Here is a 12153-nt window from a genome sequence, read left to right as displayed (position 1 = left end):
AATTATTCTAATGCTCCTCCAGACTCTTAAATCCTCCCTCTTCAAGCACAGTGTCAGAGCAAATACCCTTCGAGGCACTTGCCAAATGGCTTGAAATAAGCGTCCATGCACATTTCCGAAAAGACAATTAGAAGCTTATTTGAGGAACTAAAAGTCCTGCTGTGCTAGACATTATACTCAGGAGAGAGCTCAGTGCCAGTTCGGGAAACTCACCTGGAGGCTTTCTCACATCCCAGCCCTGCTCCGAGAAGCTGAATTTGGGAAATGGACAGGCGGCCAGGCTTGGGAGAGGGGAGGACAGGGAGGAGGCAAAGAGGGAAACGACAGGCCCCACAGAGAAAGGAACAATGGCTTTGTCTCCTCCCAGGAGAATTGCAGTCCTTGCCCATACAATCAAGAGGAAAAGCGAATTATGAATTCATCAACACTTGAATCCTATTACTAGTTGGTACTGGTGTTGTGGCCCTGAAGACTCTTTAGGAAACTGAGCCCTGGAGAGGTCAGTAACTCTGTTCAAGGTCACACATTGGACTAGTGGCAAAGCCTGGGTCAGGATCCAGGGATCTTGGTTTGTCCTCTGCGCTGTCCCTGTGCTCTGCTGCTTTCCTTCTGGGAGGGAAGATGCTAAGACTATGAAACTTTACAACGATTGGATCCAGATGTGCTGGCCCTATCCTCCTTTAAAACTAGCATGATGTTTTTGTTTTGTTTTTTAATGGAATAGACCATTTTAATCTGCTGGTTTCATTTGCTAGCCCACCTTACACATAAAGGTCAGGAAAGAAAAATCACAAGCTGGTAAATATCCCTGTCGTTGGGGATTCTACACCAGGCTATTTCTCTTGGCATGAGTTACCAGCTCAGATGATTTACAGCACCCAGGACAAGGGAAACCTCTGCACTGGACATGGGCAGAATGTTCGTGTTCAATGTCGGGCATGGATTTATATGCTCTTGCCAAGGTCCACAGGGACAGATGCATATTACATTTTTAAAATTAAATTGTGGGAAGGCAGAAACTTGACAAAGACTTTTTGGCTTGAGTCGGGGACCCTAAAGGGCTCCAGTGCAGAGGCATGGGGAGGATGTAGCCGTTTCTGTGATCCCTAATTGCTTGGGTGGAAAATAAGAAGCCTGTAATCGTTTATGCCATACGGTTCAGCAGTCGCATACACATTGCCTTGGTTTAAAATAGTTTAACGCGTGTGCCCATTTTATGTTGTCCAGTAGATTGAGTTTTGAGGGCGACCATTCTTTCGTCCAGCAGCCCAGGGGCATGTTATTAGGTGATCAGGGCATCTGGCTGTATGGTCAAAGGAGGTGCCTTGGGAAGGTCGGGCTTGAGCTAGAGGCCAAGTGCTCTGAACTTCAGTGTTCTTCCATGTTGTGTTGGTTCTGTCAACCAGGCCATACAGCTGCTTCTTACTATTATGTCACATTGGTTGAACTCAATGAAGTCTCAACAAAAGACATAAATTTGTTGAGAAATTATAAATACTTTTAGATTATAATAGAAGCAAGCACTCAGTGGTGTCAGAAGTTTAATTTGCTTTGAAAACTGGAGAGAAATCCCATGCTTTGATTTCAGTGATAGAATAGCAGTGTTCTGGGGGAATTGGGTTTGAGAACCACTGGGCTTGGCCTTGCCACAGTCAGTCCAAGAAGCCAGGGCCTGTCTCTGCCCTTCAGTGGGTGGCTAGGTGCTACATTCATCAGGTTTCTCAAAGTGTGCTCTTGGGACCCACAGCCTCAGTATCGCCTGGGAACTTAAAAGAAAGACAGTTGCATCCCCCACCTACTACTGAATCATAACTCTGGGGCTGGGGCCCAGGACTACAGATTTGAACAAGTTCTCTAGGGTATTCTAACGCACACCAAGGTTTGCTACATTTCATAAGCAGCAAAAGCTGTTTGGATGTGCATTCTGGTTGGTCATTTCCCAAAGTATTTTGCGTTGGGTTGGCTTTTTTTTTTTTTTTAAAGATTTTATTTATTTGACAGAGACACAGCAAGAGAGGGAACACAAGCAGGGGGAGTGGGAGAGGGCTTTCCGCTGAGCAGGGAGCCTGATGCGGGGCTTGATCCCAGGACCCTGGGATCATGACCTGAGCCGAAGGCAGGCGCTTAACGACTGAGCCACCCAGGTGCCCCGGGTTGGCTTTTTGTTCTGGTGACCCAGGCCAGGTGGTTGGGGTAAATAAGGTTAGATTTCCATTAGTGCTCAGTAATAATTAACAACAGCCAGCCCTGCTGTCTGGATGGATAGGACAGTTTAGCTCACCTCAGATTGGACTCTGCAAGAAGCACTCTCTGGTTGTGACTTGAGAGAGAGTCTATTTAAGAACACTTTCTCAACAAAACAAAAACAAAAACATTTTCTCTCAAGGATGCCTTTGACAGTCACGTTCCTGTCAGGGATAGGCAGAGATGGACAGATCTCAGGGAGAAAGAGGTGGAAGAGATGCCCAAACTGGCTGAGGGCCTAGCAGAGAGACAGGGTTCCTGCTGAGAGAATATCAGAGCAAAGTGGCAGGGCTAAGACAGCCGGGGTGTTTTTCACCTGTTTCTGCTGGCTGTGTGATAGCAAAAATGTTTGATGAGCATTCTTCTCTTGAAAGGACTTTTTCTGGGGCGCCTGGGTGGCTCAGTTGGTTAAGCGACTGCCTTCGGCTCAGGTCATGATCCCGGGGTCCTGCTTTCGAGTCCCGCATCGGGTTCCCTGCTCTGCGGGGAGCCTGCTTCTCCCTCTCCCACTCCCCCTGCTTGTGTTCCCTCTCTCGCTGTGTCTCTCTCTGTCAAATAAATAAGTAAAATCTTTAAAAAAAAAAAAAAAGGACTTTTTCTTTCTATCAGTTGAAACACAGCTCTCTGAGAAACATTTCCTCATGGAGCAAATGTCTCCAACTGAAACAAATTGAATGTTGAGATAGTATTGACTTTGACTGTGAGGGAGAAGAGCAGAGTTAAAGGTTTCCATTCGTTCGTGCCTTGCTCTCTGTGCTAGGGAATGTACGAGCAGAGTAAGACAGGATTCCTGCTCTGATGGGGGTCACCCAGAGAGGGAGGGAGGGGTGGCTGCCAGGTTTTCCTGGCAGAGGGCACAGTTGGTACTAAGGTCTGGAGCCAGCCAGCTGAGGGGCTCTGTGACCTGCTGGGACTGTTTGCCTGGAATTTGTGGTACTTGGGGTGTGTGGAGGCTGATTTAAGAGACTGTCCCCAAGCTACATTCAGAGGACCAAGTTCCATCTTTTCTTTTAGTATCTGAGTTGTGGGAGACCCCTCCCCTGTCCATAGGGTAAATCCCATCATAAAACCATAGTTGTACCCCTTTTAGTTGAAAACAGCTTAAAAATAACTGTAGGGAGGTCAGGTCTGGGTGGAGGTTGGGGTGATTCTTTGAGGAGTACTTGGGAAATATAATTAAAAGCAAAATCTTTTCCCAACCCAGAACACTTCCCCACAAAGGCAAAAGAAAACAATTACTGAATATGCATTAAACCAGAATGTGATGATCACAGGCAGCCTGCTGCAAGGATTGCAAAGCTAGAGATTATAAAGATGGAAAGAAATCTCATTCTTTTATATAGCTCAGTGGGTACAATGCATTATATTCATGTCTTCAAGATCAAATTGCTAGGGTGCCTGGGTGGCTCAGTTGGTTAAGCGACTGCCTTCGGCTCAGGTCATGATCCTGGAGTCCCGGGATCAAGTCCCGCATCAGGCTCCCTGCTCGGCAGGGAGTCTGCTTCTCCCTCTGACCCTCCCCCCTCTCATGTGCTCTCTCTCTCTCTCATTCTCTCTGTCTCAAATAAATAAATAAAATCTTTAAAAAAAAAAGATCAAATTGCTAAATTTACCCTGTTTCTGCTAACTGGAGGTAGGGCTTGCAATTTGGAGTAAGGGGCCGGTTAAAGCTAGGCCCTGGCCCTCCCAGGAAACTGGGAGATAGAGCCTTATCTTCCTTGACGATTGCATTTCAAAGAGGTGCTTCTTAGGTAGTTACTGGGAAAGAGGCTTATTTGATTTGCATTTGACCTTCCTGCAACAGCCTTGCTCCTTTGCCCTGGTGAGAGTGGCTTAAGTATCCTGGAATCAAAGCTTGCCCTTAGCTGGTAGGGGTTCTGTCTGATTCTCACTATTTGTATGGGGCTCTCCCTGCCTCTATGAATTAGTTAAACTCACTCACTTTGTCTCCCTCCCTCCCACTGACTTGCCTCCTTCCACACCTTTGTCTCTTCTTTCCATCTCCAACCAGAATCAGGAAGAATCTTTGTTTCCTCCTCCGTTTTAGTGCCTGGGCTTTCTGTAGAGTAAGTGGCAAAGCTTTATTATATGTCTTGCAGACCAGGCATGTTTACACTTCCTCTAATGCCCGAAAAAGCTCAGAGAATTGCTGTCGCATGGCCTTATTTAAGGACTCTCCAATAAACGTGGAGTTAAATGACAATATTCATGTAGAGAAATTTCCTCTTGGATGTTGTTTCAGTTACTTGATCGCTCTTCGATTTCTGGATCAGAAAATCGTTTTCCCTGCTTTTTTCAACCCTATCGTGGGGACCTCAGACTTGGCATCCGGGTTGTGGGAGAACTGAATCCAGTCTAGATGGACGTTTGTGAATTTAGAGCTAAGGAAAGCTTCTGCCTTGGCAGAAGAAACTGAACACTTGACTCTTGGCCACAACAATGCCAGTGGCCCAGTGGGCAGTGAGGTGGCACCACTGTTTAGTGGTACAAAAATATAAGAACTAGGGTTATCAGGTCTTTCCCTGCCTTTACCGTTTGGTCCACTTTTGCATCTACATTCATTTTCAGACCAGTATGTGGTTCTAGTGCCTTGGCTTTGTCATCTCTGATTACTTACATTCTGGCCTGTCTTGGATTCTACCTGGTATTCAACGTAGAGAGGACATAGCATTACTTCCCCCTCACCCTGCTATCCTTGGGTCTTGATGTGGCCTGGTAAAAAGGAAGGGTCTCCCTGGGAAGTTGTGGGGCCTTGGGCAACTTCCCCATCGTGGCCAATCTTGGTTTCTTTATATTTTAAATCCACTTAATGATATGTCACCCCCAAGATGATGGGGACCAAATGGGACAGTAGCTACTCTATATTCAGTGTAGTGCTTGGCCCATAGTAGGTGCTCTGGGAATCTGCTTTCCAAGCCCTTTTTCTTGGGAGAGCCCAACCCTATCCTGGTTGTACCTGGCAGACTCTCGCTCATCCTCGAGAAAGGACATTACAGTGATACACTGTGCTAGAATCAGAAAGCCCTTAGGCATTCACAGCAACAACAGATCCCTCATGCCTTTGTTCATTGAGAGCCCTCCTACCCCTGATGATTAAGAAAATAAAGCTTGTGGTGTGGGGTCATTTGGAAAGGAGACACGTTCAACCTGTCTGATTATTGTAGCCACTGGCCACAACGGGCTGTTGACCACTTGAAGTGTGGCTAGGACGACTAAGGAACTGCATCTCTGATTTTATTTAATTCATTTAAATTTAAAACCAGGATCTCAGTTTGGTTATCAGGAAACTTTTAAGCGTGTTTGGAATAACTTCGGTACAGCTTTTTCAGCTATAAATGTTATGAAATTGAAGTTTAGCGCAAGCATTTCCAGTGAAGATTTAACATCCAAATTGAGATGTGTGCTATAAATGTAAAATGCACACCAGATTTCAAAGCCTTGGCGTAAGAAGAATGTGAAATACCTCGTTAATGATTATTTTAACTTTTTTAAATATATATTTTTAAAGATTTATTTATTTCAGGGAGAGAGAGAGAGAGAGTGTGGGTGTGTGAGCAGGGGGGAGGGGCAGAAGGAGAGGCAGAGAGAGGGGGGAAGCAGACTCCTCACTGAGTGCGGAGCCCCAAGCAGGGCTCCATCTCCCCACCTGGAGATCATGACCTGAGCCGAAACCAAGAGTCAGACGCTTAACTGACTGAGCCATCCAGGAGCCCCTCCTTAATGATTTTTATACTGATTAAATTTCAGTTGAAATGATAATATTTTGGATATATTGGATTAAATAATGTATATTTCTAAAAAGCAAGTTCATTTTTTTTTTTTACTAAACAGTAAAAAAATGTGGCTACTAGAAAATTTTAAATCACATATATGGGGCACATTATATTTGTATAGGTTTTTGCATATCTGAAACTGGCATGAAGGCCCCAAGGAAGCTGCTGTGCCTGAAGTGCCTGCAGAGAGTGATGCTTTCTAGAGCTTCCTCCAGGGCCTGCTTACATAAGGAGCAGAGCTGGCCACTTACAAATACCGTACCTTTGGAGCATCCTCCCCATCTTAATACAGTGTCCTCCTGGGGGCAAGTGGACGAGAACATTCTTTTCTGGGAAGGTTGTACTGTTCCAGGAGGAAGCCTAAATTCTTTATTTCCCCACCCTTCCAGGGGCTCCTCATCTCCATCAGCTCTCTTTCCCAAAAGATGGGCCTCCATCAGGCCCTTTGAGGTCCCTTGTTGATCCAACTTAGCTTCGTTTTGACTTTTTATGTTAGGCCCTCGAAACAGGAAAACCAATGAGCTTGATAAAAGTGGCAAATTCAAATGCTGACTCACGTTAAGTCAGATGTGCTCAAAGCCATGTGGTCCAGAGTTCAACCCATTCACAGTGAAGTCATGGGCCAGGGGAGGTACCCTGGCCACTAGTTAAATTGTATTTAAAAGATTTTTAAATGCTTATTTTAAAAGGTCATGAAGTTTGAGTTGATTAAATATTTTCAATCGAATTTCATGTCACTTTGGATGAAATTGTTAACCAGTCTTGATTTTTAAAAATTAGTTGTTGGGCGCCTGGGTGGCTCAGTTGATTAAGCGACTGCCTTCAGCTCAGGTCATGATCCCGGAGTCCCGGGATCGAGTCCTGCATCGGGCTCCCTGCTTGGCGGGGAGTCTGCTTCTCCCTCTGACCCTCCTCCCTCTCATGCTCTCTGTCTCTCATTCTCGCTCTCGCAAATAAATAAATAAAAAATCTTTAAAAAAAAAAAATTAGTTGTCATTCAGACAGCGCCCTGTGTGGGGGATGGAGAAGGGTGGAAAGTGCCATTTGCTGGTGAGGGGGGGTTACGTTTACACCTGTGCCTATATCTGCATGTGGAGGAAGACAGCATAAGCTTGCATGTGAAACTTACAGCTCATTCTAAAGGTTTAGAAGAAGTGATTGCCATCCATGATCAGGGAAGGTTTTAGGAAGACAGCATAAGCTTGCATGTGAAACTTACAGCTCATTCTAAAGGTTTAGAAGGAGTGATTGCCATCCATGATCAGGGAAGGTTTTAGGGACCCATTCTTTGCGTCAGACTCCGCTATCAGGGGTTTTCTAAAAGTAAAGTCCCTGCATCACCTGCATCAGAGATGACTGAAGTGTAGATGTCTGAGATGGAGGGGAGGCCCATGGATGTGAATTTTAACCCCTCACTCCCCAAACATACACAACTTATGGGTACATGGCCCAGATTATTTCTCGTCCAAAAGATTGAAAGCAGTTAGTTGCTGTCAATTTAAAATGGCAATTTTTAGGGTGCATGGGTGGCTCCGTCAGTTAAGCAGCGTCTGACTCTTGATTTCGACTCAGGTCATGATCTCAGGGTCTTGAGACCAAGGGCCTGCATAGTTGGGCTCTACCCAGCAGGGAGTCTGCTTGAGATTTTCTCCCTCTGCCCCTCCCCGCTCTAAACAAATAAAATCTTAAAAAATGGCAGTTTTTCCTGTATTATGGTAATTGTCTTCTCTCAAATGATCTGAGCAGTAGGTCATTGACCCTGCAGCTTTTCAGAGCATGATAACCAGAGTTAGGAGGCGTCCTGGAGGTCTCCAAATTGAAGGTACCAGGATCTCCTTCTCTTGAGGGTTGTTGTTGCCCTCTTACTGTTTTCTGCTCTTGGCAATCCTGTCCCTGGCACCACAAAGCAATAGAGAAATGCCTTCCACAGAGAGGCCCCATGTCTCACTCCCATCCTTCATGCCATCTGTCATCCACACTACAGATAGTTGGTTTTTTTTTTTCATTTTATTCAGCCATCTTCAACGACTCATATGTGGTTTCTGGATTTTTCTTTTTCATCTGTTGTCCACTGGTTTTCAAGCCTGGCTGAGAAACTAGTTCTCAACTCAGCTGTAGAAACTTGTAAGCTGGCAGAGCCTGGACCCACTCCTAGAGACTAATTTAGAGGGTCTAGGGCTGAATGTGGGCGCTGTTCTTTAAAACCAATATCAAATCACCACCTCGCCAGTCAGACAAGCTCACAATGAGCTGTCCTCAGAGGCCTCCCCGGTCGTCTGCCCAGTGCCGAGCAGCGTGGGCTGGGCCTCTCTCACGAGGAAGAGGAGGGGGTTGTCCTAAGGCAGCCCAGGATCACGTTAGCTCTTAGAAGGTCACCCAGAGGGTATGGCCTGTATCTCCTTGTCACAAGCACCCAGCCCTGTTCCTGACCTGCACGAGGTGCCCTGCAAATGTGTATGAATAAATGGATGGTCCCTGAAATCGCAAATCTTTCCCACATGAACTGTCAGTAAAAATCAGGTTTTCTCCATCTACACTGATGAAATTGATTTTTTTTAAGACCTCAAATTCAGGGCTTTAATGAAATCTGCTTTCACTTGGTAATGTTTTCTGTCACAGCTGAACTCGATGTTAATTATAACAAGATGTTATCTTAGTAGTAGAATGGTTAGAAGCAAAGACTGAGCACTACCAACTGGATTCGAGTCCTGGTTCTACTGACACTGCTTTCTGTGAGATGTTGGATAAATTCTTAACTCGCCATGCCTTGCTTTGCTCATCTGTAAAATGGGGATAATAGCTGTAACAGCCTCAGTGGGTTGTGCTGGGATTAAATGAGATGATGCAGGTAAGGCACTTAGCCTGGCATAGAGTGCATGCTCAAGGACTGTGTCCTTTAAGCCCAAAGATGGTGGAGACTGGGAGTTGTGGGAGCCCCCTTATGGGCCCTGCACTTGCCTAGTGATGGCTTGGATTGGGCTTCTCCTAAGGGAGGTGGCTGGAATTGTGTGTGTAGCTCTAGGAAGGGAGGTGGGTGGGAAGCCGGTGGTAGGGGTGCCGGGGGTGGGGGTGAAGGCATCAGACGGGCTTGGTCCTACTCTCCTTGAGTGAGGTCTGCAGGACTCATGCTGGCAGCAGGTAGCAGGAGAGCTGCCCCTGGACCAGCCACACCGGTGGTTACCACTCCTGTGCTTCTCCAGCTGGATAGCTGGCTTCCTCCTGGGGACCAGCCAGTGAGTCTCCGTTGTGACTGCCTATTCGGCTCACCTGGGAGCTTCTAAACCGCATCAGTACCCAGCCCTGCCTGAGGCCAGTTTAATCAGTAACTGCCGCAGACCAGGCCTTCCTATTTGTCTTAAAAGATGCCCTGATGATTCTAATGTGCAGGTGGGGCAGAGCGAATGCTGAAGAATGCTGGCGGTCAGGATGTGTGCCTCCCGGCAGCTGGTAAGTCCCTTTGGTCCCACCTCACAGCGGTGGTAAATGGCATTGACTTCAGTCGGATCTGGTTACGAGACAAGCCCTTTTTTGCATCCCTGGGACCGGGTGGCTGTTTCTAGGGAAGGGTTGGATTTCACAAGGGATGTTCCCCAAGACAACTGGGGGAGACCAGCATACAGGTCTCGTAACCTGTTCATATCCTAGTTTAGGGAGAAAAGCTTCTTCCTTCGATGTTTGTCTTCTTCCCTGGATAGGACAACATATTCGCGTTTTGTGTAAGTGGTGGAAATTTTTGCATGGGGTATGGCCCTCATGGGTTTAATTTGGCCTTGCGAGAGTGCTCCGCACCCGGGGTGGGGGCTCGGCCGGCCTGCTCCTGCAGCTCTCACTTGGTGTGTGGCTTCGGCATCATTGCTTGTGGTAACAGCTGCTGCAGTTACTTTGGCCTCATGGTTTGGGGGAGAACTTATCACCCCACATCTGGTTCATGGAGAGCCTTCAGCCCCGACTGGTGGTACAACTGTGGGGAGACCTCAGCAGCCCCCAGGCTTTTGTGTCTTCAGGCTCCCCGCAGGTCTCTTGACCAGTTAACTACCTCCTCTGGGGTGAGGGTGGGGAGAATTTGTTATGGGAACTACCTTTCTCCAGTGCTCGGAAAGCCTTTATGAAAACACGATCCCGCCAGGTACATTTATGTGGGAGCGTCTGATGTAGGACCCTGCCTGCTGAGGGCCCTGGAGACACTGGGCTGCAGTGTCTTACAGGTGACTCTTGCTGTCACCCACATGCTCTTCCCAGGCCTTTGTGTGGGGCTGCCAAGTGCCTGCATGATGGCTTAAAGTGGGGCAAAGGCACACCCTGAAATGGTTCACCTTTTCTTCCCCCCAACCTTTTCATTTTGCTTCTTAGTAGACACTTATTAGGCCCTGAGGTAGATCCCTTGGGCGGTACAGAGGAACGAAGCTGCTACCTTCCTGGGGCCTCTGAGCTAGTCTGGGAGCTGGGCATGTACTCAGCACCTGGGCTTGGACTGGAAGGGGAAGTGGGTTGGGTCAGCGAGAGAGCAGGACCCCGGCTGTGGGCCAGGATTGGGATGGGAGGAGAGGGGAGAAAGTGGACAAGAGCCTTTCAGACCTGGATACACCTCAGCCTGGACTGGCTAAAATTCTCTAATCATGGGGACTAAGCCTCAAATTGTAGAAATTGGCCTCTAGTCATTCCTAGTGAGATCAGTGGCGAACTTGGGCAGCAGATGCTGGAGGCACGCTGGCCATTCCGTTCTTTTCTTCTGTGATTTCCAGTTGATCTGTAGCTTCATGTTGGTGTGTGTTAGCTCTTCCACCCGCCCCCCCACCCCCCCCAGCAAATGTTTTTCTGGAAGGCCCTGCTTTGTGATGAGGGTTAGGTACCCAGAACTGACCACAGTACCAGCTCTCTAGGGGTTGAGAATCCAAAGTTGGCTCCCAGTGGGGTCTGGGAGTATCTGAGTCAGAACTACTTTGTGTACTTGGTAAAATGGCATTCTTTCTCCCCACCTCGAGCTACTAAATCTGCATTTGCAGCAAGCCTCTGAGACACCACCTCTTCGTAGCTTACTGAGAATGTTTGAAAAGCTTTGCTCTGGAGGTGTTGCCACCGCATGGGTGAGAAATGATGGGGACTACAGAGTAATGGCTGGAAAAGGGCTGGAAGGGGGAGTGGGGGCTGGTTTCGAGGGCTTTTTATGAGGCAAGGGGGCAGAGCACTCGTGAGTAATTGGAGGTGTTGAGGGCCCACAGCTGTTGGCTTGGATGCTTCCCTGGGCAGAATCTGGGAGGAGAGGGGAGAGGTCTGTGTGTGTTGATCTTGAGGTCTGTGTCTGATAGCCTGCCTGCTGTAGTCGGCACGTGTTAGGAATTTGAGGTCTGAAGAGGAAGGCTGGAGTAATGTGTCTCCCTGGAACTGGGGGTGGGGTGGGGCAATTTGTAGGCCATGTGCAGATTTATAACCAGGGTCATCAAGAAGTGCTTTCTTTTTTTTTTTAATTTTATTTATTTGACAGACAGAGAGAGACAGTGAGAGAGGCAACACAAGAAGGGAGAGTGGGTGAGGGAGAAGCAGGCTTCCCGCTGAGCAGGGAGCCCGATGCGGGGCTCGATCCCAGGACCCTGGGATCATGACCTGAGCCGAAGGCAGACGCTTAATGACTGAGCCACCCAGATGCCCCAGGAAGTTCTTTCCAAATGAGGTTCCCTTGCTTTCATCCTCCTTTGTCAAGTTTCTCATACCTTGGCCTTGCTGTAGTCCCCATTCTGAGATAGCATTTCTTGAGTGACTTGGGGTGAGCTCCTCAAGTGGGATTTGAAGGTAGCAGAAGGGAAAGGCAGGATCAGAGTTGGGCAGAACTTGGCCATGTGGCCAGAGTGCCACGGTAGGTGTGACCAGCCTGGCATTCTCACCTCCTTCCCATCTGCAGGAGGCCCAGCCCTGCGAATACCAAGGCTGTGTGCCTGGGTTGTCCAGAGGTGTCTGTCCCATTGCTCACTCTGAGCCAGCTGCTGCCAGTGTTATTAAATTGATTTATTGATTTAACCTAGGGTTTCTCAACCGTGGTACAATTGACATTTTGTGCCGATGAATTCCATCTGGGGGAGAGTCAGTCCTCTGCCCTGTAAGATGCTGAGCGGCCTCCACTCACTGATAGGTAGTAGCACCC

At 47.7% G+C, this 12153-nt stretch overlaps 1 protein-coding gene across 11 annotated transcripts in view; it reads left to right on the top strand.

Moving 5' to 3' along the window:
- Positions 1–12153, top strand: part of TLN2 (talin 2) — a 430586-nt gene that overhangs the window by 18074 nt on the left and 400359 nt on the right. For 2 of the 11 annotated variants that reach the window (XM_064570362.1, XM_064570354.1), the window contains exon 2: positions 9405–9464. The exons of the other annotated variants lie outside the window; for them this stretch is intronic. The gene's annotated coding sequence lies outside the window, so the exon portion shown is untranslated. The remainder of the gene's footprint in view (positions 1–9404; positions 9465–12153) is intronic. 11 annotated transcript variants of the gene reach the window in all.

This window comes from Mirounga angustirostris, unplaced genomic scaffold (assembly GCF_029215605.1).
Source record: "Mirounga angustirostris isolate CCGP_5_RB_7025 unplaced genomic scaffold, mMirAng1.0.hap1 SCAF_9, whole genome shotgun sequence".
Taxonomy (NCBI): domain Eukaryota; kingdom Metazoa; phylum Chordata; class Mammalia; order Carnivora; family Phocidae; genus Mirounga; species Mirounga angustirostris.
The sequence above is the reverse complement of the archived record's forward strand: the minus strand, read 5'-3'. Positions and strand labels throughout refer to the sequence as shown.